The sequence below is a fragment of the Nerophis ophidion genome, linkage group LG18, assembly GCF_033978795.1.
Source record: "Nerophis ophidion isolate RoL-2023_Sa linkage group LG18, RoL_Noph_v1.0, whole genome shotgun sequence".
Lineage (NCBI taxonomy): Eukaryota > Metazoa > Chordata > Actinopteri > Syngnathiformes > Syngnathidae > Nerophis > Nerophis ophidion.
Window position 1 is genome coordinate 33,784,695 of NC_084628.1, and position 26,872 is coordinate 33,811,566.

Genomic DNA, 26,872 nt, shown 5'->3' on the forward strand with positions numbered 1-26,872 from the left:
CCAGGGACATATTTCTTGTGTTTATAAACATAATATGAATTAAAAAAAACAAAACCAAAGAAGATATTTTGATGCCCAAAAATATTGACGTAATCATAGTAAATGCCTGTACTTGAAATCATTACAGTGGATGCCAGTTTACATGTTTGTTTACATTTTGACGCCGGTGAGTTACAGTGTGTAGTGAAGCATGTTTAGCTATTCCTCGTCCTGCAGGGATGATACTTGTAAGAAACTCACTTTATTTGTCGCCATGGAGGCGAGGATTAGTGATTTAGAAGTAGCTAAAACACTGCCGACGGCGGATGGACGTTAGCTGCTAGCTAGCCAGTCATGTCTTAAAGGGGAACATTATCACCAGACCTATGTAAGCGTCAATATATACCTTGATGGTGCAGAAAAAAGACCATATATTTTTTTAACCGATTTCCGAACTCTAAATGGGTGAATTTTGGCGAATTAAACGTCTTTCTGTTTATCGCGCTTTTTGCGATGACGTCAGAACATGACGTCGCCGAGGTAATACACCCGCCATTTTCATTTTCAACACATTACAAACACCGGGTCTCAGCTCTGTTATTTTCCGTTTTTTCGACTATTTTTTGGAACTTTGGAGACATCATGCCTTGTCGGTGTGTTGTCGGAGGGTATAACAACACTAACAGGGAGGGATTCAAGCTGCACCACTGGCCCGAAGATGCGAAAGTGTCTGCCGCCAGACCCCCATTGAATGTACCAAAGTGTCTCCTCATTTTACCGGCGATGACAGACATGGCACAGAGATGTATGGATAACCTGCAGATGCACTTGCAACGATAAATTCAACGAAATCACAAAGGTGAGTTTTGTTGATGTTGACTTAAGTGCTAATCAGACATATTTGGTTGCGGCGTAACTAAAAGTTCATCCATGCTAACATGCTATGCTAATCGACGCTAACATGCTATTTACCGGCGGTGCTAAAGCAGACATGCCACAGAGATGTATGGATAACCTCCAGATGCATTTGCAGCTATAAAGTCAACGAAATCACAAAGGTGAGTTTTGTTGATGTTGACTGACAGCTAATCGATGCTATCATGCTACGCTATTCGATGCTAACATGCTATTTACCGGCGGTGCTAAAGCAGACATGGCACAGAGATGTATGGATAACCTGCAAATGCATTTGCAATTATATTACGTTTACTTCCACCCACATTTAATGCGAAAAAAACACTTACCAATCGAAAGATTTAAGTTGCTCCAGTGTCACGAGATGCGAAAGTCCTGATCGTTTGGTCCGCACATTTTACCGGCGATGCTAACGCAGCTATTCGGCCATGCTATGGCTATGAATAGCGTCAATAGCTATTCGCTCAATAGCTTCAGTTTCTTCTTCAAAACGTTCATACTCCAACCATCCGTTTCAATACATGCGTAATCTATTAAATCGCTTAAGTCGCTGAAATCGGAGTCTGAATCCGAGCTAATGTCGCTATATCTTGCTGTGGTATTCGCCTTTGTTTGTTTGCATTGGCAGCACTGTGTGACGTCACAGGGAAATGGATAGTCGCATCGCAAATAGCGAAAATCAAGCACTTTAAAGCTTTTTTTAGGGATATTAGGGGACCGTTAAATTAAAAAAAAAAACTTCAAAAAAATACAACAAGCCACTGGGAACTGATTTTTATTGTTTTTAACCCTTTTGAAATTGTGATAATGTTCCCCTTTAAAGCACTTCTTCCTGAGGGCATTTCAGTCTTCTAACTTCACCTTTTTTTTTACTTTTTAGACAAACATGAATCTGTTCTCCCTTTTCTGTCTACACACTGTGTCTGCTTGTAAGTATTTTGTGATTGTGCGCTGCCAAACATGCTCCTTTGCTTGTAAAACATTACTTGACATGACTGCAACGCGGGCGCCGGAGTGGGAGGTACTGCACTGGTACCAAGTAGTTACAGGATCATACATTGGTCATAATTTAAGTTCTCATGTGTCCAGGGACATATTTCCTGAATTAAAAGAAAAAAGATTCTGTGACGATGAAAAATATTGATGTAATCATAGTAGTATTGACAAGATACACTCCTGTACTTAATGTCATTACAGTGGCTGTCAGGTGTAGAGCCACCCGGTGAGCTACAGTGTGTAGTGAAGCATGTTTAGCTATTCCTCGTCCTGCAGGGATGATACTATTATTTGTCGCCATGGAGGCGAGGATCAGCGTAAAGTAGCTAAAACACCTAGCTAAAACAGCTAGCTAGCCATGTCTTAAAGCACCTCTTCCTGAGGGCTCCCAGTGTTATAACTTCACCTTTAACTTTACTTTTTTGACCAAATTGTGTCGGTTATCCCTTTTCTGTTTACACACTGTGTCTGCTTGTAAGTACTCTGTGTGTGTGCGCTGCCAAACATGCTCCTCTGCTTGTAAAACCATCAACGTCAGGACGTGACGAGGCGCCGTCATGCCTGTAAAAATTAATATGGTGAACTGGTACTTTTCAAACAGAGTATAGTACCGTTTTTGATTCATTAGTACCGCGATTCCATACTCGTACTGGTATACCGTACAACCATACTTTGACCCCAAATATAAATGTTTCTGGATTATTGATGTTGATTTTGGATTATGGAAAATCTTGATTGCTTTTTTTGGAACACAAACCTTCAGGATTTTTGGTGCTTCTTGGATCAAGGACTGGACTTGCTCGCTTTTGGGAAAGCGATAAACTGCGATCGGTGCCCAATAATTATCGGTCCAATATTAGGAATTATGGCATCACACCAATTAATTCAATAATATCTTAAAAAAATAGCTGTTAAAAACTTCTTCATGTGCAAATTGCACCGAATGTTGTGCACACAAAAAAACGTCTTGCTTCAACACATCAAACACCATCAGCCACCAGAAACGTCAATATCTTTATGATCGTGTTTCAAAAGCCTAAAAAGAAGCCTGCTGCTAAAGGAGCTTCCCCAAAGCCAGCCATGTTGTTTTCGCCTCAGTGTTTGAAAAGTGCGAACATTTTGTCAGAGGTAACCCGAGGGCTAAAGTAATTTCTGATTGTATCGTGGTCGACCTGCCCTTGACTACCTTGAAGATACTAACTTTTGTCAACTAATCTACAGATAAAGTTTGTCAAATCCACTTTTCTTTGACTCATTCTTACCTACAGGTAAGAACAAACTACAGTTGGTCAAATTAAGATTTAAGTTATTTGTTGTCATGTCTTGTATATTGGTATCTGCTTCAAAAACAACCTATTTAGCATCCTTAATTCTTTTGTATTTGGGAAACTTTTATTAAAAACCCGGTCACGGTGTTGTTTGTGCTTTTTGCTCAACAACAATATTTTTCTGGATTATTGATGTCGATTTTTGAATACGGACAATCTTGATTGCTTTTATTGGAACACAAACCTCAGGCTTTTTGTGTGCTTCTTGGATCACAGACTGGACTTGTTCGCTTTTGGGAAAGAGCTAAGCCGCTAGTGGAGCGAAGGCGGGCTCGAGACTGTTGGACCGGACTCGCCATAACTGACTTGTCAGGGCCAACATGTCCCCCAAGAGAAACCCACAAGAAGTCGAGGAAATCACTGGACTTCTTGGCTGAAGATCACATCGCATCAAAAGCAACTTTTTGATCTCCTGCACCCATGGCAACAAAGAACACAAAAACAGGGGTGCAGAATCAGAAACAGGGAAATCCTAAACTTAAACAAAACATGACAGATCTTCACAGTACCCCCCCTCCCCCCCCTTAAGGGACAGATTACAGATGTCCCAAGAAAAAAACCCAGAACCTGTTCAAAGTCACGGGACGGTGGAGGGAGGACTTGGTTGTGGGTCGCCATGCCAATTGTCCCCGAATCCAACAAGGACAAGTCAGGTGGCGGCGCCGAGTCGAACGCCGCCACAACTGGCGATGGAGGTCGGCCACGGAATGGCCATATTTGTGGCCAATGATGAGACGGACGTGAGTGGCAGAAGAGTTTTACGCCCAAGTCCTGCATGTCGCCGCTGTTGGCGCAAGGGGCGTCCATGGAATGGCCACTGAGGGAGCCACGTGCGGGTGCCTGTTGGCTGTTTGTGCGGCAGGCAAGCTGGAAGTCGTGGAGGCGATGCAGGAGATGATGACAGTGCCGTGGGACGATATTTTTCTGGATTATTGATGTCGATTTTGGATTACGGACAATTTTGATTTCTTTTTTTGGAACACAAACCTTCAGGATTTTTGGTGCTTCTTGGATCAGGGACTGGACTTGCTCGCTTTTGGTAAAGTGCTAAGCCGTGAGAGGGAGCGAAGGCGGGCTAGATCCCGTTGGACCGGACTCGCCATAGCTGACTGGTCAGTGCCAACATGCCCCCCCAACAGAAACCCTCAAGAAGTCAAGGAAATCACTCGACTTCTTAGCTGAAGATCACATTGTAGCAAAAGCAACTTTTTGATCTCCTGCACCCATGGCAACAAGGAACACAAAAACAGAAGTGCTAAAACAGAAAAGAGGGATTCCTAAATTTAAACAAAACATGATCCGGGCTACGGCTCATCACAGTAACCGCCCCCTTAAGGGACAGATTCCAGACAAACCAAAAAAAAAAAAAAAACAGAACCAGTTCAAAGTCACAGGAGGGCTCAGGGAGGACTTGGTTGTGGGTTGCCAGGCCAAGTGTCCCAAATCCACTAGGGCAGAGGTGTCAAACTCATTTTCATTGAGGGCCACATCGCAGTTATGGTTGCCTTCAGAGGGCAACTTTTAACAATGAGTACTATAGGAATGTACATTTATATATACATATAATACATTACAATATATTTTTTTACACCGAATGCAAAACCAATCTTTAACTTTTACTTTAAAAACTGGCAGCTCAGTCACCAGAATCTTACAGTAAAAGCAGTGTGTTTTTTACAGCATATAAGAAATGGAATAAATGGAGAAACAATACCGCTGTTTTTAGCGGTAAAATTCATGCTACAGAGCTGCCAGGTTTTATTTTACTGTAAAATCTTGTTGTTTCAATGCTTTTTTTTTTATTGTTTTTTTTTGTTTTAGTATTTTACATTATACGGAAAAACAAATTTACTAATGTTGATTTTACAGTAAAAAACCTCAGTTGGCGGATTTAACCGTAAAATCTATTGTCAGTTTTACAGTGTATCAATCAATCAATCAATGTTTACTTATATAGCCCTAAATCACTAGTGTCTCAAAGGGCTACAAAAACCACAACACAAACCACAACGACATTCTCGGTAGGCCCACATAAGGGCAAAGAAAACTCACACCCAGTGCGACGTCGGTGACAATGATGACCCAGTGGGACGTCGGTGACAATGATGACTATGAGAACCCTGGAGAGGATGAAAGCAATGGATGTCGAGCGGGTCTAACATGATACTGTGAAAGTTCAATCCATAATGGATCCAACACAGCCGCGAGAGTCCAGTCCAAAGTGGACACAACACAGCAGCGAGAGTCCCGTTCACAGCGGAGCCAGCAGGAAACCATCCCAAGCGGAGGCGAATCAGCAGCGCAGGGATGTCCCTAAGCCGATACACAGGCAAGCGGTCCATTCTGGGTCCCGACTCTGGACGAGTGGTCCATCCTGGGTCCCGACTCTGGACAGCCAGTACGTCATCCATGGCCACCGGATCGGACCGGACCCCCTCAACAAGGGAGAGTGGGACATAGGAGAAAAAGAAAAGAAACGGCAGATAAACTGGTCTAAATAGGGAGTCTATTTAAAGGCTAGAGTATACAAATTAGTTTTAAGATGAGACTTAAATGCTTCTACTGAGATGACATCTCGAACTGTTACTGGGAGTGCATTTCAGAGTACTGGAACCCGAAATGAAAATGCTCTATAGCCCGCAGTCTTTTTTTGGGCTTTGGGAATCACTAATAAGCCGGAGTCCTTGGAGCGCAGATTTCTTGCCGAGACATATGGTACAATACAATCAGCAAGGTAGGATGGAGCTAGACCGTGTAGTATTTTATATGTAAGTAGTAAAACCTTAAAGTCACATCTGAAGTGCACAGGAAGCCAGTGCAGGTGAGCCAGTACAGGCGTAATGTGATCAAACTTTCTTGTTCTTGTCAAAAGTCTAGCAGCCGCATTTTGTACCAACTGTAATCTTTTAATGCTAGACATGGGGAGACCCGAAAATAATACGTTACAGTAATCGAGGCGAGACGTAACAAACGCATGGATAATGATCTCAGCGTCTTTAGTGGACAGAATGGAGCGAATTTTAGCGATATTACGGAGATGAAAGAAGGCCGTTTTAGTAACGCTTTTAATGTGTGCCTCAAAGGAGAGAGTTGGGTCGAAGATAATACCCAGATTCTTTACCGAGTCGCCTTGTTTAATTGTTTGGTTGTCCAATTTGATTGATAATCTGTTTTTAAATCATAAGTCAAGCAGATATTTAAGTACAGTATTTATCTTTATTTTTAACAAAACATTTTTTCAATACATGCTAGTATAGTATTTGGATTTTGATAATATTAAATTGTAGAATATATGCAGATGCATGCGGTATATGCTTTTTAATGTCAAAAGGGAAATAAATATATTTAGTAAGAAAAGATTAAGAATTTAACAAACCCCGTTTAAGTACGAGTTGGGAAATTGTGTTAGATGTAAATATAAACGGAATACAATGATTTGCAAATCATTTTCAACCCAAATTCAGTTGAATATGCTACAAAGACAACATATTTAATGTTCAAACTGATAAACTTTTTTTTCTTTTTTTTGCAAATAATCATTAACTTTAGAATTTGATGCCAGCAACACGTGACAAAGAAGTTGGGAAAGGTGGCAATAAATACTGATAAAGTTGAGGAATGCTCATCAAACACATATTTGGAACATCCCACAGGTGTGCAGGCTAATTGGGAACAGGTGGGTGCCATGATTGGGTATAAAACAGCTTCCCAAAAAATGCTCAGTCTTTCACAAGAAAGGATGGGGCGAGGTACACCCCTTTGTCCACAACTGCATGAGCAAATAGTCAAACAGTTTAAGAACAACCTTTCTCAAAGTGCAATTGCAAGAAATTTAGGGATTTCAACATCTACAGTCTGTAATATCATCAAAAGGTTCAGATAATCTGGAGAAATCCCTCCACTTAAGTGGCATGGCTGAAAATCAACATTGAATGACCGTGACCTTCGATCCCTCAGACGGCACTGTATCAAAAACCGACATCAATCTCTGAAGGATATCACCACATGGGCTCAGGAACACTTCAGAAAACTACTGTCACTAAATCCAGTTCTTTGCTACATCTGTAAGTATGAGTTAAAGCTCTACTATGCAAAGCGAAAGCCATTTATGAAAAACATACAGAAACGCCGCCGGCTTCTCTGGTCCCGATATCCTCTAAGATGGACAATTGCAAAGTGGAAAAGTGTTCTGTGGTCTGACGAGTCCACATTTCAAATTATTTTGGGAAATATTCGACATCGTGTCATCCGGACCAAAGGGGAAGCGAACTATCCAGACTGTTATTGACGCAAAGTTCAAAGCCAGCATCTGTGATGGAAGGCATGGGTAACTTACACATCTGTGGCAGCACCATTAATGCTGAAAGGTACATACAGGTTTTGGAACAACATATGCTGCCATCTAAGCGCCGTCTTTTTCATGGACGCCCCTGCTTATTTCAGCAAGACAATGCCAAGCCACATTCAGCACGTGTTACAACAGCATGGTTTCGTAAAAAAAGAATGCAGGTACTTTCCTGGCCCGCCTGCAATCCAGACCTGTCTCCCATTGAAAATGTGTGGCGCATTATGAAGCGTAAAATACGACAGCGGAGACCCCGGACTGTTAAACGACTGAAGCTCTACATAAAACAAAAATGGGAAAGAATTCCACTTTCAAAGCTTCAACAATTAGTTTCCTCAGTTCCCAAACGTTTAATGAGGGTTGTTAAAAGAAAAGGTGATGTAACATAGTGGTGAACATGCCCTTTCCCAACTACTTTGGCACGTGTTGCAGCCATGAAATTCTAAGTTAATTATTATTTGCAAAAAAATCAAAAAAACTTTATGAGTTTGAACATCAAATATCTTGTCTTTGTAGTGCATTCAATTGAATCTGGGTTGAAAAGGATTCGCAAATCATTGTATTCCGTTTATATTTACATCTAACACAATTTCCCAACTCATATGGAAATGGGGTTTGTATTAATGCATATTATTTATAGGCTTTCGCGGGCCACTTAAAATAATTGAGTTTGACACCTGTGCACTATGGCAGTGGTTCTCAACCTTTTTTCAGTGATCTACCCCCTGTGAACATTTTTTTAATTCAAGTGCCCCCTAATCAGAGCAAAGCATTTTTGGTTGAAAACAAGAGATAAAGAAGTAAAATACACTATGTGATCAGATTCTGATTTATTAAATTGTATAACAGTACAAAATATTGCTCCTTTTTAGTGGTCTTTCTTGAACTGTTTGGAAAAAAAAAACTAAAAACAAGTTATTCAATTATAAATAAAGATTTTTCACATAGAAGTAATTAACTTAAAGTGCCCTCTTTGGGGATTGTAATAGAGATCCATCTGGATTCATGCACGTAATTCTAAACATTTCTTCACAAAAAAAATAAATCTTTAACATCAATATTTATGGAACATGTCCACAAAAAATCTAGCTGTCAACACTGAATAATGCATTGTTGCATTTCTTTTCACAGTTTATGAACTTACATTCATATTTTTATGAAATATTATTCAATGAAAATATTTATAAAGGATTTTCTAATTGTTACTATTTTTAGAATATTTAAAAAAAAATCTCACGTACCCCTTGGCCATACCTTCAAGTACCCCCTGGGGTACGCGTACCCCCATTTGAGAACCACTGCACTAGGGGATGAGTCAGGTGGCTGCGACGAGTCGAACGCCGCCATAACTGGCGAGGAGCGGCCATATTTTTGGCTGAAAAGGAGGCGGATATGAGCGGCACCAAACCTTAGCAGCTGAAGAGTTTTACGCCCAAGAACTGACCGTCGCCACTGTTGGCGCAAGGGCGTCCGTGAATTGGCCACTAAAGGAGCCACGTGCGGGTGCCTGTTGGCCAGCTGGAGGTCGCGGAGGCGGCGATGCAGGAGATTATAAATTGTATAATAGTTTGTAATGTAAGGTCTGCTGTATTATAAAAAATAAACAACCATAAATAAGAATAATCAGTACAATAACTCGCAATAAGACGAAATGCAAAGATGAGACATAAATAATTGCAAGGACGTAGAATTGGGTAGGGACGCTAGGGACACGTCCCTAACAATATCCAGCCGCTACTGTGTAGTCACTATCAATACAAGCGCTCCCCGTAATGTTTAGTCAATGATTATGGCACAGAAAGGGTTAAATGTCGGTCTCTGGTAGAAGTCCCGCCTCTAACCCAAATATCGCTCCCTAATTGGTTGCCACATTCATTCTAACTTACGTGTGATTGGCTGTCCCCGCTGTCACTCCTTCTGCTTGTAAAAGCTAGCCTACAAGCTAGTTGCTAGCGAGCGGACGAGAGGCAGTTCAACTCGGTGTAAGTTGTAAGTTCTAACTTGTAAGTAAGTGTAAGTTGTAAGTTATAAGTAAGTGTAAGTTGTAAGTAAGTGTAAGTTGTAAGTAAGTGTAAGTTGTCAACATGTTCGGTATTTGTTGTTCCTGGCACACGGTAGCTAGATGGACTTTAATATCAGTTTCCAATGAGATTGATGACAAACACATTGTGTTTGTGTCTGTTTACGTGCGTGTGTGCTGTAGGTTTTGAAGGGTGTCAATGAAAAGAAAACTGGATATAAGAGACTTCTTTAGGAGTCAAACTGTAAGTTACTTCAAGGGTGTATAGAGGCTCAACAATATTGAATAATTCAACAATATATCACTCCAGTCACGCCCCTTAGAGTGCTATAATGAGCATATACCATGGACTGGAGTGATATATTGCTTTTATGATACTGTTACAAATAAAGGCATTATGAAATAGGAATACTCAATCAATTTAATGTAGTTTTATTCAACCAGAAATACATATTATCCAATAAAATAGCCTCACTGTGGAAAAAATAGTCCCACCTATCCAGACGTTAGCTCCAAATTAGCACTGCATCTCGTCTTTTCCTCTGCTTTTTTTTAGGTGAAAGTCAATGCTCAGTCCCCTCTACCATTGTTAACCCTCCCCGGAGGTGAAAATTGACCTTAAACATGTGAATTCAACTACTTTAGTCCGTTTTTTAACGTCGTAAAAATATCAGCTGTCTTTTACTACGGACTGCAACAGTCCGTTGTCATGGATACATGACAACAACTTCCATTCATACCAGTCATGCGTGCCTGAGGCGGAGTGATAGCCTACGCTGTGATAAGGCTTTAGAATATTTAAACCACGGTTAACAGCCAATCAGATTGCCGGATTTCACCTTTCCGTTTTATTTTTGAAATTATTTTTTTGTTTCATGTACTGTATTTGTGTAGAAGTGAGCAACGGTTTGAAAATACCAAAGTGGTGGAAATACAATAAACCCTCACTAGATGATCATTTGATTTTTCAATGCTAAAATATAATTCATTAATATGAAATAATATTCATATTTAGTAAAAACCTTTTTTCTCAGGCAGTAACGGTACCATCAAGCTCTATGGTCATTGTCCTTAATGTATCTGTCATGCATGCATCAACATATATTTGGCCAGCAGTTCATTTCTGTGACAGACCGGCGGAGGCATGTATTTGGCTCTTTCAAATAGGAACAACCAGTGGACACTAACCTGCTTGTATTTGAGTATTAGTGACAAACATATTTAAGTACAAAAGCAGCAATAGAAAGAAGTAGTTGAAGGGAAAAATTGTGAGTGATTTAAACACAAGTTGGGGAAAATATTATTACAGTTCATTTATGTTTATTTACAATGTTGTATTGCATGAATGTATTTCTGATGTTGTTGATGGACAGTAGGCTATGTTAATTGACAGTGTGATGCACAGTTGCACTACAGCCCTACACCAAAGAGTAAAGATGAGAACTCTTCCAAGTTGTCTCCTTTGCTTTCATTTTAGTTGCTTTACCCTATAAATGACAAATGGGTTGTACTTATATAGCGCTTTTCTACCTTCGAGGTACTCAAAGCGCTTTGACACTACTTCCACATTTACCCATTCACACACACATTCACACACTGATAACATCTATAACATCTGCATGACGTGAAATTATGATTGCTAATGTAAAAAAAAAAAAGTAAACTTTCAGAGTGCTGCCTTGGAGCACTTTTGTGTCCTCACCAATCTCAAAATCCAACCTACTCCCTTGAATAATTGTGCTGTTTTTGGTTAACTGTGACATGATGTTCACCTGCATAATCCAGTACAATAGCTATATCAATAATTCAGCCTTTAAAAAGACAAGAATAGACACTGTCAGCAAGGTATTTACTGGAGTGGATGCAGACTGAGCATGTCTGGCATAGACAAACAACTATGCAGTCTTCCAACAGGGATCAGGTGAGATGGGATGTTTTGTATTTAAATCGGCCAGTCAGCAGCAATAACAATCTGCTGGACTGGAGCACAACACACACCTGGGATGCACTTAAACGTGTTATTGTGTCTATTGAGTCACAACAGTTGACTTTGTTCCCAGCAGGCCGAGGGGCAGGCGGGCAAGCAAAGACAAGTAAGAGTTTCCAATGAGATTGATGACAAGCGAGCCCGAGGCTGCAGACTCACCAGCTCACCAGGTGCGGGAGTGTAAAATTAATTATGTTTTAGGTTTTAATTAAAGGCCTGCGCACCTCTTTCAAAACAAGCTAATTGGCCAACTTTGGCTTTTCCAATAACAAATTACAAACAAAATAAAAAGATGCCTCAAAACCAAGTGGAAGAAGTCTGTTATCTTTAGTTTTATTAATTAGTAAAACATGGAGAAGAATGTGCATTGTTTTTTCGAGTAAATAATTAAATAAGCCACATTTTTTTACGACTATTGAAGTAAATTAAAAAAAAATGTCCCATTAGGCATTAAAATGATTATGTAATCAACTCAAGAACTCCCTCATTACGCACCCTATCCAGTTGTAGAATCACTGGACATACAGCAATAGATGACAATTGTCTATTACCTGACCGCTTCTATGTTAGCTACCTCTCTTTGTTTATAATGTATATTTTCTGCTGGATCTACTGTCTATTTTTTCTGTTACATTTACTGTAATATTGTACAGGGTAATTGGGATTGGTTATATATTGTATGTATCATGTACAAATGTAATATAATATAATACTATAATATATGAGTATATATTATATACAGTATATATAATATGTAAATATTACATATATGTTATATTTTATATTGCTACAATGGTACATTTTTAGTCTACTTTATACCTTTTGTTTTCGCCCTCTTTTTGTGCCCTTGTGTGCAATATCCTTTCCATTCTTATGCAATTTCCCTTGTAGATCAATAAAGTTTGTCTAAGTCTAAGTCCAAACAATACAATTAATGTATTTTAGACTTTCAGTCAAATTAATAACCCATTAATTCATGCATCCATCTGGTATACAGATTGTTCTTATAAAAGCCATTACCACTCACATTCAGACTTGACAATTTAAAATCTCCAATTAACCTAGCATGCTTGTTTAATTGCGGCGTAAAGTTTGTTGAACATGCTGACATAAACCATAATATATCACAGATAGTAAAACACTACAGTATTAATGTTATCTAATTGTTTTAGTTTGTTTCTAATTCAAACAGAAATGTCTGGGGGTAAGGCAGGGATCGGCATCCAAAAATGCTGAAAAACCCATAATCGACCAGAAATACAATAAAATAATCTGCCTGGAGCCGCAAAAAATGAAAAGCCATATACAAGTCTTATAATGAAGGCAACAAAGTTTTGACACACAAGATGGCGGCTGCCTTGAAGGATTATGGGTAATCGCCGCTAGCGGAAACCCATCTATTCTGGTAACAGATTGGAGGTGAAAAAGTTCAGGGTCTGCTAAAGACCAAACTCAGGGAGGCCAAGGAGAACTACAGGAGGAAGCTGGAAGGTAAGCTGAAGGTCAACAACATGAAGGGGGTTTGGAGAGGTATGCAGACCATCACCGGCCTCAAACCATCAGGGGGTTGGGGGTGGACGGAAACAAAGAGAGGGCCAATGAGTTAAACCAGTTCTTCAACAGATTTGACACAGTGGCTCCGACAAGCCCCCAACTTCAGCAAACCAGTCCACCCCTCCCCCCCCTCACAACCCCCCAACTCCAATGACGACCTCCCCCCACTTAACACCTCACCCTCAGCTTGACGATCATCCCTCCCCCAACCACCTGGTCTGTCTGCATAACAGGTGAATGCACAGCTAAATAAGTTACACACAGGCAAGGCCAAGGGTCCTGACGATGTGAGCCCCGGGGTGCTCAAAACCTGTCCCCCACAGTTGTGTGGTGTGCTTCAACACATCTTCAACATGAGCCTTAGGCTGAAGAAAGTCCCCACACTGTGGAAAACCTCATAGATAGATAGATAGATAGATAGTACTTTATTGATTCCTTCAGGAGAGTTCCTTCATGCGTGGATCCCTATCCCCAGTGCAAGTGCACAAGACCCAGCACGTCGAAGGACTACAGACCGGTGGCTCTAACCTACCATATCATGAAGACCATGGACAGGTTGGTCCTGGAACAACAGCGCCCAACGAACAAGCTCCACCTGGAACCACTCCAGTTCGCCTATCAGCCCCGACTGGCAGTGGAGGACACGGTCATCTACCTGCTGAACAGAGCCCACACCCACCTAGACAAGCCTGCCAGCATGTTTTGTTTACTTCTCCAGTGCTTTCGAAATCACATGGCCCGGGCAACTAGGTGTGAAGTTAGAGACGATGCAGGTGGAGGCCCTCTTGGTGTCCTGGGTTTTTGATTACCTGACTAACAGACCACAGTACGTGCGACTGCAGGACTGTGTGCCTGACAGACTGGTCAGCAACACTGGAGCCCCGCAGGGCACAGTCCTCTCCCCCTTCCTCTTCACCATCTACACCACCAGTCAGAGTCCTGGCACCTTCAGAAGTTTTCTGATGACTCTGCGATAGTGGGGTGTATTGAGGATGGTGATGATGAGGAATACAGTGCACTGGTGGAGGACTTTGTCACATGGTGTGGGAAGAACCACCTCCAGCTCAATGCGACGAAGATCAAGGAGCTGGTTGTGTACCTGGGAAGAAGGAGTACTCCGGCCACTCCTGTTTCCATTAGGGGGGTCGATGTGGACATGGTTGAGGATTATAAATACCTCAAAGTACACATTGACAACAAGTTAAATGGTTCAAAACACATTGAGGTACTCTACAAGAAGGGTCAGAGCCGCCTCTACTTCCTCAGGAGGCTAGGATCCTTCAACGTCTGCACAAAGATGATGAAGATGTTCTACGAGTCGGTGGTGGCGGCGCCTTCTTGTACGTCGTGGCCTGCTGGGACAGCGGACTGAGAGCGGGGGACGCAAAAAGGCTGGACAAGCTGGTAAGGAAGGCCAGTAACGTGGGATTGGAGCTAGACTCTATGGCGGTAGTGTCAGAGAGGAGAAGTCTAGCAAAGCTCCTAGCCATTATGGACAACACCTCCCACCCACTACACTCGGACCTGGCAGAAAGAATGAGCACGTTCATTGGAAAGCTCGGACTCCAAAAATGCAACATGGAACGACACAGGAAGTCCTTCATACTGACAGCTGTCAGACTGTGTAATGCATATGTTCCTTTTTGACTGTACTTAAATGTATAATAGACTGTATTTATATTATTCACATGTGAATAATGCTTTATAATAGACTGTATTTATGTTATTCACATGTGAATAATGTTGTAGAATAGACTTTATTTATATTATTCACATGTGAATAATGCTGTAGAATAGACTGTATTTATATTATTAACATGCAAAATATACCCAAGTGTTTATTGTATATTGTGAGCAAACTGTGGTGCCGAATTTCCCCCAGGGATCAATAAAGTGCTTTATATATTATTCTATTCTATTAGTACATCAGAGACTACTTAGAAGGTGAGATAACTGCTGGAAATTATTGGCCAAAACTTTTAATGGCCAAAGGCATAGATGTAAGTGTCCAAGTTAAAGGAAATGGCAGGCTGTCTTCTTTTGATATATTTATTACAATCTTTGGCAAGTTAGGTAACATTTGCTGTGGTCTGGAACAACTTGACATACAAACAACTATCTGAAATGCAGCCAATATTACATACAGATAATGTGTCATGAGACATGCAAAACTAAATTATATAAAAATTGGGAAGGTTTGTGTCATGTTTGTCCTAAAACAAATAACATACTAAAACAAAAAAATATATTTCCCCCATCTTTTTCTATTTTCATTCATTTTTAAAAAATGCTCCAGGGAGCCACTAGGGCCGCACCAAAGAGCCGCGGGCGCCTCGTGAGCCACGGGTTGTTGACCCCTCCAAGGTAAGGGGTAAATAATTAGTACTACTGAAGGTTAAATTAATCTAATTATTTCATTTGTAACACAGTTATCGCCGTAAAAAGGGCACCGCTATCAGTGAAACTGCATTTATTTGTTTATCTTCACATATTTCAGTTGTTGGTCTGAATGACCTACAGAGCATCATTGTGTTGTTGTTTTTTAGGTTTTCATCCATGTTAGGTTGTTTTGGTCATGAGTAGCCTACTACAGTAGTGGGTTGTTTCAGCCCTGCCCTTCTCTGTCTGTGTCAGCCAATCAGCTTGCTGTCAGCTATCTCAATCTCCTCTGTGAATAAATAACAATACTCTGGACAACTATCTTTGTAAAAAAAAAATATATGGACACATAAAATGACATACAACTAATTTGTAAATAATTAGGATTATTTGATATTAAACATTTTATTTCTAAATTATAAGCAGCTAATATTGATCACACCAACTTGATGTTCATTGTTCTTATTAAAGGGACAATAGAGTTATTAAAAATAATTTTTCTATGATATAATACAAAACCCAAAAACCAGTGAAATTGTCACATTGTGTAAATGGTAAACAAAAATGGAATACAATGGTTTGCAAATCCCTTTCAACCTATATTCAATTGAATAGACTGCAAATACAATATATTTAATGTTAGAACTGGTAGACTTTGTTATTTTTTGCATTTGGAATTTGATGCCTGCAACATGTTTGAAAAAAGCTGGAAAAAGTGAAAAAAAAAAACACTGAGAAAGTTGAAGAATGCTCATCAAACACTTATTTGGAACATACCACAGGTGAATAGGCTAATTGGGAACAGGTGGGGGCCATGATTGGGTGTAAAAGCAGCTTTCATGGAATGCTCAGTCATTCACAAACAAGGATGGGGCGAGGGTCACCACTCTGTGAACAAATGCATGAGCAAATTGTCGAACAGCTTAAGAACAACATTTCTCAACAAGCAATTGAAAGGAGTTTTGGGATTTCACCAACTATGTTCTGTAATATAATCAAAAGGTTCAGAGAATCTGGAGAAATCACTCCAAGGCCGAAAACCAACATTAAATGCCCGTGACCTTTAATCACATTAGGCGGTACTGCATTAAAAAGCGACATCAGCGTATAAAGGATATCCCCACATGCGCTCAGGAACACTACAGAAAACCACTGTCAGTGACTAAAGTTTGTCGCTACATCTGTAAGTGCAAGTTAAAACTACTATGCAAAGCCAAAGCCATTTATCAACGAAACCCAGAAACGTCGCCGGCTGCGTATCAGTCCAAGATGGACTGATGCAAAGTGGAAAAGTGTACTGTGATCTGACGAGTCCACATTTCAATTTTTTTTGTAAACTGTGGACTTTGTGTCCTCCGAATCAAAGAGGTAAATAACCATTCGGATTGTGGTGGCGCAAAGTTAAAAAAAACAGCATCTGTGATGGTATTAGTGCCCAAGGCATGGGAAACTTACACATCTGTGAAGGCCCCATTAATGCTGAAAGATACATTACAGGTCTTGGAGCAACATATGATGCTATCCAAGCAACGTTATAATGGACGCCCCTGCTTATTTCAGCAAGACAATGCCAAGCCGCGTGTTACAACAGTAGGGCTTCATAGTAAAAGAGTGCGGGTACTCTTTGGGTGCCGCAATAAGAAGCCTAAAATACCACAATGGAGACCCTGGGCTGTTGAACAACTTGAGTTGTACAACAAGTAAGAAAGGGAAAGCATTCCACCTGAAAAGCTTCAAAAAATAAGTCTCCTCTGTTCCCTTAGTAAAAAAATTTTTTTGCAAATAATCATAATGCTGAAAGGTACATACAGGTTTTGGAACAACATATGCTGCCTTCTAAGTGCCGTATTTTTCATGGACGCCCCTGCTTATTTCAGCAAGACAATGCCAAGCCACATTCAGCACGTGTTACAACAGCGTGGCTTCATAGTAAAAGAGTGCAGGTACTCGACTGGCCCGCCTGTAGTCCAGACCTGAATCCCATTGAAAATGTGTGGCGCAATGTGAAGCCTAAAATACCACTACGATGACCCGGGACTGTTGAACAACTTAAGATGTACATCAAGCAAGAATGGAAAGGAATTCCACTTGAAAAGCTTAAAAAAATTGTTTTTCTCGGTTCCCAACATTTACTGAATATTGTTAAAAGGAAAGGTCATGTAACACAGTAGTATAATGCCCCGGTGCCAACTGTTTTGCAATGTGTTGCTGCCATTAAACTCTAAGTTAATGATCATTTGCAAAATATATATATATATATATATATTTCTCAGTTCGAATATAACATATCTTGTCTTTGCAGTCTATTCAATTGAATATAAGTTGAAAAAAAGATTTGCAAATCATTGCATTCTGTTTTTATTTGCGAATTACACAACGTGCCAACTTCACTGGTTTTGGTTTTTGTGTATACTATTAGCACACTACTTAAATGTGCATATTTTAACTAAGTCTTACAACAAACCAAAAACAATATAATATATTTGATCAAAATCCAAAACAAACCAATGCAAATTGTGGTAGCCAATGACGTAAAACTATTTAAAGTGAAAGAGTACATGTTGGGCTGTAATTTAAGTACAAGATGATCCATAAAATGTGGGGCTGGTTTAGGAGTTAAAGTGGCATTGTCTGTACCACTTTAAAGAGCATTTCTGGTGGAGTTTTTCCTAAATAAATCAGCCATAAGAGAACATGTTTTCAAAACAGCTGTACAACAATGTTAACAGACTATACAAATTGTTATTATCTTTACCTCTTGTGAGGCTATGACTACTTATTTATTATAGTAAATGCAGCATCTTTATGCTATTACCCAATGTATCCAGGAGATGGCACTATAGTCCATCATATGAGGGGATTCAAAGCCCATGCAAGGAGCTGTGAAGAAGAGAAGGGTTCTTGTGCTAATATGAGATTGGGGAAACATCCATCCAGCCATCCATATTAATGAAAACCAAATAGAATAAAAAACGTGGTTAAGTGGTTGAATTTTAGTTTAGTTTTGTTTTGTAGCTATTTGACTTAATCAAGATCAAGAGCAAATTCAAATCAACGTCCATAAATCTCACACCCCTCAGTTAATTATCCTGGAAATTAAAAGGAATGTGAACTTCATGCAGTATTTGACACAACTTTGTCAATAGTGGAAAATGTGGAATTTTTGAGGAGGCCTTACTTGATGAATTTGGTGTTTATATTCAAGGCTTTCAAGTTGTGTTTTGTCAATTGGTAAGTTTAGAACTGTATATTCAATCCATTCATACATTTTCTATTGCTAGTCGCAGGGTGCTGGAGCCTATCCTATCCCAGCATATTATGCAAAATATATCACCTATATACAAAACCCAAAACCAGTGAAGTTGGCACGTTGTGTACATTGTAAATACAAACCAAATACAATGATTTCGAAATCATTTTTAACTTATACTCAATTGAAAAGACTGCAAAGAGGAGATATTTAATGTTACAACTGAGAAACTTCTTTTTTTGTTGTTGTTGCAAATAATCATTAACTTAGAATTTAGTGGCAACAACAAAATGCAAAAAAGTCAGCACAGGGGAATTTTTACCACTGTGTCACATGGCCTTTCCTTTTAACAACACTCAGTAAACGTTTGGGAACTGAGGAGACACATTTTTGAAGGTTTTCAGGTGGAAATCTTTCCCTTTCTTGATTGATGTACTGTTTACCGTATTTCCTTGAATTGCCGCCTGAGCGCTAATTAATTTAAAACCTATTCACACTCCTGCGCTTATTCAAGGCATGCAGTAAAAGTAAGCAGGCGTTAATCATTTTAAAACCTCTTTATCACCCTTGCCCTTAGTAATGGCATGCAGTAAAAAATTGAGTATAAAATATTAAAAAAATAAATATATATATTTGTCTGCAGCCGCGGCCCAGTGGTTGGGGACCACTGCTCCATAACATGTTATCATACCCATCTTTACACCATGCTATCTGCGTGCTGGTCAGACTCATGCATATTGCTGTTTCTCTTACGAGATTGCATGCATACTTGGTCAACAGCCATACTTTTTACACTGATGGTTGTGATATAAACAACTTTAACACTCTTACTAATATGCGCCACACTCTGTGAACCCACACCAAACACATTTCTGGTGAACATTGGCTCTGTAACACATTATAAACACAACATAAGAATTACCCAGAATTCCAATGCATCCATGACTCTGGTTATATTATACACGCGCCCCCAACCCCGCCCACCTCCACCGGCGCACGCAGAGGGAGGGTGTATAATATAGCCAAGAGTCATGGATGCATTGGAATTCTGGGTAATTCTTATGTTGCGTTTATAATGTGTTACAGAGTCAATGTTCTTCAGAAATGTGTTTGGTGTGGGTTCACAGAGTGTGGCGCATATTAGTAAGAGTCTTAAAGACAAGTTGTTTTATATCACAACCATCAGTGTGATCTGTATGGCTGTGGAACAAGACCCCTGGTTTACACATAGCAAAAGCAAAAAATAAGACCCTGCCATTTTTTTCTTCTTTTTTATTCTTTTTGTAATATTTCTCTATTTTGTTTCCTTTTCAACCCCCATTATTTACTTTTTTTTTAAAATTGATCTCAACTCTGTACACTGTTGCTGGAATTTAAATTTTCCTGAAGGAACTCTCCTGAAGGAATCAATAAAGTACTTTCTATCTATCTATCTATCTATCTATCTATCTATCTATTTTGGAATTGACGACAAGGGAAGCGTCACTTGTGACGTCACGACTTAGACCCGGCGGTAAAAGTAAGCATGCTTTAATAAATTTAGGGAGTAATTCATGTTACATGCCTGGTGGCTATGTAAGTTGTTCATCAGTCCGTGGTCTCCATTGTGGTATTTTAGGCTTCATATTGCGCCACACATTTCCAAAGGGGGACAGGCCTGGCCTACAGGCAGACAGGTCGAGCACCCACATTCTTTTATTATGAAGCAATGCTGTTGTAACATGTGACTTGGCATTGTCTTGCTGAAATAAGAAGGGGCGTCCATGATAATGTTGCTTGGATGGCACCATATGTTGCCCCAAAACCTCTATGTACCTTTCAGCATTAATGGTGCCTTCACAGATGTGTAAGTTACCCATGCCTTGGGCAGTAATACACCCCCATACCATCTCAGATGCTGACCTTTCAACGTTGCGCTGATGGTTCCTTTCCTCTTAGGTCCGGAGGACACGACATCTACAGTTTCCCAAAAACATTTTGATATGTGGACTCGTCAGACCATAAAACACTTTTCCACTTTGTATCCGTCCATCTTAGATGAGCTCGGGCCCAGCGAAGCCGGCGGTGTTTCTGGGTGTTGTTGATAAATTGCTTTTGCAGTTTTAACTTGCTGTGTTCCAGGGCCCATGTGGTGATATCCTTTACACACTGATGTCCCTTTTTAATGCAGTACCGCCTGATGATCCAAGGTTCGTAATATTATTACTTACGTGCATTGATTTCCGGAGGACACGACATCTACAGTTTCCAAAAAACATTTTGATATGTGGACTCGTCAGACCATAAAACACTTTTCCACTTTGTGTCCGTCCATCTTAGATGAGCTCGGGCCCAGCGAAGCCGGCGGTGTTTCTGGGTGTTGTTGATAAATTGCTTTTGCTTTGCATAATACAGTTTTAACTTGCTGTGTTCCAGGGCCCATGTGGTGATATCCTTTACACACTGATGTCCCTTTTTAATGCAGTACCGCCTGATGATCCAAGGTTCGTAATATTATTACTTACGTGCATTGATTTCCGGAGGACACGACATCTACAGTTTCCAAAAAACATTTTGATATGTGGACTCGTCAGACCATAAAACACTTTTCCACTTTGTATCCGTCCATCTTAGATGAGCTCGGGCCCAGCGAAGCCGGCGGTGTTTCTGGGTGTTGTTGATAAATTGTTTTTGCTTTGCATAATACAGTTTTAACTTGCTGTGTTCCAGGGCCCATGTGGTGATATCCTTTACACACTGATGTCCCTTTTTAATGCAGTACCGCCTGATGATCCAAGGTTCGTAATATTATTACTTACGTGCATTGATTTCTCCAGATTCTCCAAACCATTTGATGATATCACGGACCGTAGATGGTGAGATTGCTAAATTCCTTGCACTAGCTAATTGAGAAATGTTTTTCTTAAACTATTCGACAATTTGCTCACATATTTGCTCACAAAGTGGTGACCCTCGCCCCAATCCGTCTATGTGAATGACTGAGCATTTCATGGAAGCTGCTTTTAATATATTTTGAAAAGGATTTGCAAATCATTGTATTGGTTTTGTATTTACCATTTAGACAACGTGCCAACTTCAATGGTTTTGGGTTTTGTAAGTTGGCTCATTAATCTCATCTTCTCATCAGTGATTTTTTTTCTATATAAAGTTTTAGGGGAACAACACCTGCAAAAGTGGAACCAGGTCTGAGAGAGTAAGCATAGGCACCCGGGGCCTCATGTATTAAGCGGGCGTACTAATTTTTTTATGGCAAAGTTGAGAAGTACCAAGAATAACCTGAACATGGAAATGTGCGGTGCCTGACTTACTCTTGGTTTTAGAAGCTTTGAATACACACAGAGGGGGTTGTTCGGGCCTTGCCAACATATGATTTCCACAATGTAGAAGATCGAGGCAAAAACAACATTTTCGCCAATGCATTTACTGTAATTCTTTATGTTCATGGTTGAGGCACAAAAGGCACCGGAGACGGTGGAGGAATGGTTCGACTTTGTGTCAGGTGGCTGCTACCACAAGTAGCTCTACAAGGTTGCAATAGTAAGATGAGTAATTAAACAAGAATCAAAGTATTTCCTATCCTTTGTGATTGTGCTGGCATCTTTACATTTAAAAGATTGCAAACCAAATATTATATAATTTTCACATGAAAGTGTAATCTGGCTGTGAGCAGACTACTATATGAACACATTTTGTAGTGAGTTATATGTGGTGGGGTCGCATGGTTATGCACTGGTCGTTTCCCCAAGATACAGATGGACGTTCGGAAGCAGCATGCAAGTAAGTAAAAGGGTTTATTATCATGACTTGGTAAGAATACAAAACATAGGAATGTGCCGCTGGCCCGGGAAGCTACAGAAAAAAATAGCACAGGAATAAGGGGCAAGAAATCAACATAACGTGTTACGTGAAGCAAACAAAACAGCCAGAGTGGGGCGAGAGGCAGGACTAGATAGATCTCTGATTAGTGACTGCGAGCAGGTGATCGTCTCGACCACTCATCAGAGGCAGGTGAACATAATCAGCACCCATGGCAACAGGGAACACAAAACAGGGGTGCTAAAACAGCAACAAGGGAATCCTAAATTAAAAAAAAACATGATCCGGGCTAGGGATTATCACAGTAACAGTGCCACAAGCTAGTCTGCCTAAGTTTGCACCATCGAGTGGTCTGCTGCTTCCTCGCTTCCCTGTAAATTTATTGTCACCTGAAAAGTAGATAGCTGAGAAAATAATCTGACAAGTTGGGATACTATAACAGCCTTTTAAGACCTGGAACTGACAAGGATGAGACGAAAAACGCTTGTGCAGAATTGAATGACTCTCATAGGCTCCATTGTAGGCGGACTTTCGATCAAACGTATTTAATATTTACAAACCCCGTTTCCATATGAGTTGGCAAATGTTGTTAGATGTAAATATAAACAGAATACAATGATTTGCAAATTATTTTCAACTCATATTCAGTTGAATATCCTACAAAGACAACATATTTGATGTTCAAACTGATAAACATTTTTTTTGCAAATAATCATAATGCTGAAAGGTACATAGATGTTTTGGAACAACATATGCTGCCTTCTGAGCGCCGTCTTTTTCATGGACGCCCCTGCTTATTTCAGCAAGACGATGCCAAGCCACATTCAGCATGTGTTACAACGGTGTGGCTTCGTAAAAAAAGAGTGCGGGTACTTTCCTGGCCCGCCTGCACTCCAGACCTGTCTCCCATTGAAAATGTGTGGCACATTATGAAGCGTAAAATACGACAGCGGAGACCCCGGACTGTTGAACGACTGAAGCTCTACATTAAACAAGAATGGGTAAGAATTCCACTTTCAAAGTTTTAACAATTAGTTTCCTCAGTTCCCAAACGTTTATTGAGTGTTGTTAAAAGAAAAGGTGATGTTACAAAGTGGTGAACATGCCCTTTCCCAACTACTTTGGCACATGTTACAGCCAGGAAATTCTAAGTTAATTATTATTTGCAAAAAAATAAAAAATGTATGAGTTTAAAAGAAAAAAGGTTATGAGTTTGAAAATGGCTTCATGGTGGAAGAGGGGTTAGTGTGTCTGCCTCACAATACAAAGGTCCTGCAGTCTTGGGTTCAATCCCAGTCTCGGGATCTTTCTGTCTGGAGTTTGCATGTTCTCCCCGTGAATGCGTGGGTTCCCTCCAGGTACTTCGGCTTCCTCACACTTCCAAAGACATGCACCTGGGGATAGGTTGATTGGCAACACTAAATTGGCCCTAGTGTGTGAATGTGAGTGTGAATGTTGTCTGTTTATCTGTGTTGGCCCTGCGATGATGTGGCGACTTGTCCAGGGTGTACCCCGCCTTCCGCCGGATTGTAGCTGAGATAGGCGCCAGCACCCCCGCGACCCCAAAAGGGAATAAGCGGTAGAAAATTGATGGATGGAGTTTGAACATCAAATATCTTGTCTTTGTAGTGCATTCAATTGAATATGGGTTGAAAAGGATTTGCAAATCATTGTATTCCGTTTATATTTACATCTAACACAATTTCCCAACTCATATGGAAACGGGGTTTGTAGAATGCATTAAAAAAAACAAAAAACATCCGTCATCATGTCTTTCATAATGATTGTGAACGACAGACAAAATGAAATAAAAAACTGCAGTTCCCTTTTAAGCCTAACAAGCCAAACAAGTATATTTTTTAAAATGTATCTCAAGTTCAAATGAATGAGTATTTGTTTTCTAAACATCTTTGCCAAGTGACAGTCTTGTTAAGTGTCTGCCATTCATCATAAGACTCGCAGGGGGGTTATTTTGCTACAGTTTCAAGAGCAGAGTGAGGACAAGTTGTGACAGAAGGCAAGCGGTACTAAATCCCAGAGGAAGGGACTTTTAGCTCGTTATTGTTTGAGTGTAGGTAAAAGTACCTCAGGTGTGAGTCAAGGTCAGGCCTGAGGCCCCATACCTTGTTCCCATCCCACATGGCTAACCCTCCGGAGACCACTGATCTGTTTAATACATCAGGTACTGCTTACGACTCCTTTTTAATTAAACGGGGCCCTAAGAGGAAGCTCTTCAGCGGAAAACAACAATAACATCAAATTAAAGATGACACGGTCCAACGCTCTGCTTAATCAGGTGTGCGTAAGAGTTTATTTGGATCACTTGTCAAAAGAGTAACTTTATTATCCTCATCCGGATGCAAAACTTCAACTTAACTAGACAGTTTTAATAAATTACTGGACAAAAGTGAACATTTATTTGTGCTTTTAAAGACCAAAAGTATGTCAAGTGTGATGTGTTATTCTATGTGTTACGGTGTTCTAGAAAGATGTGGGAAGCTGAGTCAATTTAAAATCTTGAATAGATTGTATTTTACATCTTCTTAGCTGTTTAAAATTGCCGTAGTAGATCGCAAATTATTTACGAAGTGTCGGGCAGCTGAGGGAACTCTTGTTCATTTATTGTGGGGATGTCAGAGAATAAAAGAGTTATGGTTGACAACAACAAAAGAAGCAATCACATTCCTAAATATAAACATCCCAATGACACTGCAATCTTGTATTCTTGGTGATCTGCACCAATTTAGTAACGTGTCATCAAAAGAACAAACATGCATTTTGTTCGATAGGCATAATAACAAAAATGGTAATACTAAAATACATTTTGATAGTCCAACTCCTATACACAAGCTATGGAGATGATATCAATCGAAAAAAATGGATTTAGTTTGGATAATAATGAGTCATTTATTGGAATATTGGATCGGTTATTAAATTTTTTTTTAAACTATGAAATGAACCTAAAATATGACTTATTTTATCTTTGTTGAAAATATTGAACACAATGTGTTGTCAAGCTTATGAGATGCGATGCAAGTGTGAGCCACTGTGACACTATTGTTCATTTTTTAATCTTTTTTATAAATGGCTGTGATGATAATGTCAATGAGGGATTTCTAATCACTGTTATGTTGGAATTCTTAATAATATTGATACTGTTGTTGATATTATTCATTTTTGTTTGACTACTTTTGGATTATTTTGTATCAGGTTTGTGTGTCCTCTCAATTGGTCTGTTGGTTGCTATTCTTAATGTTGCTGGTTTGGTTTTGGAATTGGAATTGTATAATTATGGCATTATTGTCTATTATTTTGTTGGATTGATTAATTAAAAAAGAAAAAAAAGTGTGGGAAAAAATACAAAGTTGAAGGGGGACATTTTGAGCATTTGCGATTAAACTGTGGAATGAATACAATTGTAATAGTTTTACAAGGTCAAAATTGTTGGTACCCTTACACCAAAGCAAGAAAGACCTACAACAACCACTACTAGCGATGCGCGGATAGGCAATTATATAATTCGCAACCGCATCACCAAAGTCGTCATCCACCCGAACCAACATTTTATCAGAACCGCAACCGCCCGCCCGTTGAAATACATCAGAGGTCGGCCACCTTTACCACTCAAAGAGCTATTTAAATCCGTTACACGGAATAAAGATGACAATGAGAGCCGCTAACGTTCTCGCGAATATCCATTGGTGTTCATCCTGATGACAAGAATAAGGGCATGCCGTGAAACCATTGCCCTTGACACCTTCAACAATATGTACAGACCGTTTGATAGTCCAGCAACATGTTGTATGCAGCTTCCATAATCACACGTACAAGATTGAAAGGCATACTGGGTGATACAGAGTACACTGATGGTTGTGATATAAACAATTTTAACACTCTTACTAATATGCGCCACGCTATGAAGCCACACCAAACAAGAATGACAAACACATTGCAGGAGAACATCCTCACAGTAACACAACATAAACGCAACACAACAAATACCCAGAATCCTTTGCATCCGTGACACTACCTGAATATATTTTACACCACAGCGCCCCCACACCCACCCACCTTACCGACGCACAGGGGGTAGGGGGGTAGGTCGAGGTTTGCTATTAGCGGGGTGTATAAAATAGTCAGGTTGTGTCATGGATGCAAAAGATTCTGGGTATTTGTTGTGTTGCGTTTATGTTGTGTTATTGGGAGGATGTTCTCCCGAAATGTGTTTGTCATTCTTGATGGTGTGGCTTCACAGCGTGGCGCATATTACTAAGAGTGTTAAAATTGTTTATATCACAACCAT

The 26,872-nt window shown here is 40.0% G+C and overlaps 1 pseudogene; it reads left to right on the forward strand.

Annotated features, from left to right (window-relative positions):
* The first annotated feature begins 3,834 nt into the window (after window positions 1-3,834).
* The window catches only part of LOC133537438 (uncharacterized), a 29,559-nt pseudogene continuing 6,521 nt past the window's right edge, over window positions 3,835-26,872 (forward strand).